We start from the raw sequence: 2,170 nt of genomic DNA on the forward strand, positions 1-2,170 counted from the left end.
AGGAGAAGTTGAAAGCTATTGGATTAGACCCATCTAAGTTTTTATTCCTCCTATACAATAAATTCATTACTGTGTATTTGCTTGTGCGTGTTTTCATCATTACAGAGTTTAGAGCATAAATAAGTTATTTTCGGTACGCAGTTTACAAAATGACTCCCATATTGTAAGCAATGTATCCACGACTTCTTTATAGTTCTCCTTTGATTTCATTTACAAGGAAAGGATTTGACCTTGCCACTCATTCAACTTCTTTGTTATACTTCTTTATGAACCAAAAACCATGGGCACTACCTAAATATTTCTCACCGGTTCCGAAGCCTACCAATTTGCCTTTTGAGGTCCTAATGTACATTTTCATTTTTCTCGCTCCTTTTCACCTCAGGGTAGGTTTGTTGGTTTGTTTTTTTGTTGTTTATTTGTTTGAGCAGGTTGAAGTTTTGCCAGTTATTCAGCTGATGTGGACCTGCTATACCCACCCACCCATATACACACAGAGGACAGCCACAACACCGACAACCTCATCCCATACTCTTCTCGAATAGTGTGTGGGTTCTTTAACGCCCCACAAGGAAATAATGAACATGGAAGTTATTTGTGAGACGGGACCTCCAGAGAGAAGACTTGAAAGTCTAACCATTTGCGGATGTAATTGCAAAGGAAGCACTTTCTACTCAGTCATTTAAAGACCCTGAGTGTTGGTCCGGCCGGAGTCGAACTCACGACCTCCCGCATGGCAGCCTGATGCTCAACCAACTGATCCATCTCACCAACTGAGATCGATCTCTAGGGAAATCTCTAGGTATTCCTACGTGAATATAGTGATTTGTCAGTTACATGCACCTGCGCAATTATCAGATATCTGTCTCAATTTCGTGATCACATTACATGTTCACATCCGCTCGCTAATCTTACCTCAACTCCAAAGCATTCTCGCATAAAATTTATACCTCTTTTCTGCCATTTCACTTTGCTCGTGACACACGCCGAGTACCAGTGTACTATCCTCGACACATTAACGTGCCGTATCTTAAAAGTTTCCCACATTCACACAATATCATGTATGTTTTCGCTTTTCGCGCCACTAATTCTACCTAAAATGTAAAGGTGCCAGTAAAGGTTGTTATTTTAGTGGAGCTCCACGCGCCGAAAGTGCGCGCGGAGCACCATATTCAAGAAAATATGGTAACCCATCGATGCGAGAAATTTTGGTTTTAGTTATGACGTCATTGACCATCTGTACGTCGTCGGTACGCACGTACGTACGTCAAACCTTCCATGAATGCCACTGTGACCAATATCACACTAGTTTACAGCATGCATCTTTAATATTGGACTTCTATGTTATGGTTAATTGACACCCGTCAAAACAAGGTATCCACTGACCAGTATCACGTGACCATATAGCCGGCTTTTTAAAAGTTGACTGCTGACCAAGTACTGGTTTTCTCACCTAAACACCTAAACATAAACGAGGCTTCACTTTTCGCACGTTTTCTGTGGCTCGACGCGGCTAACCTGCCATAGTACGTCAACTATAACTCTTAACACTCAACGCTTTTCGTGTTTAGGGAGGCATGTTCAGGTGGAAAACGGTTTGGAAACTATTTTTTTGCATTTCTCGCCGGTCTCAATCCAGTTTGACAGACATATCATGATAGCTGTGGTCCACACTGGTGGCGTCGCAGTCAAGCATCGGAAAACTATGAACTTAAAGCTGAGCGTTTATTTTTAATTTGTTTAGAGCTGCTTTTTTCTCTGTATTTGAATGTTTGGCAAAAGCTTATCTTTAGAAAATCTGATAAAGTTGCGTGATGCCTGGACGACTTATGACTAGAACAGAAACGAAAGAAGAGAGAAAGAGAACGAGAATGACAAAACAGTATACCAGTGATAGTTCAAACTTGGTGGAAGAAGTTACTCCAAAAATTATTTTCTCGGACACTAAACCGTTTGCTATTTTTACAGATGCGTTATTTCAAGTGGATTCGTATTTTAAAAAAAAGGTTTAATTGTTTTTTTTCTTTGTTCAGGAATGACACTCGAATTTTGATTCTCAACTGGAATTAAATAGCAATCATCTGTACTCTTTTGGACTTAAAGAAATAGTTGATTTAATTTGTTTGTTTGCTGCAAAACGAGGGAATAAGTGTTTTTTACTCTTTTTGCTGAA

The sequence above is a fragment of the Montipora foliosa genome, chromosome 13 (assembly GCF_036669935.1).
Source record: "Montipora foliosa isolate CH-2021 chromosome 13, ASM3666993v2, whole genome shotgun sequence".
In the NCBI taxonomy this organism is placed as follows: Eukaryota; Metazoa; Cnidaria; class Anthozoa; order Scleractinia; family Acroporidae; genus Montipora; species Montipora foliosa.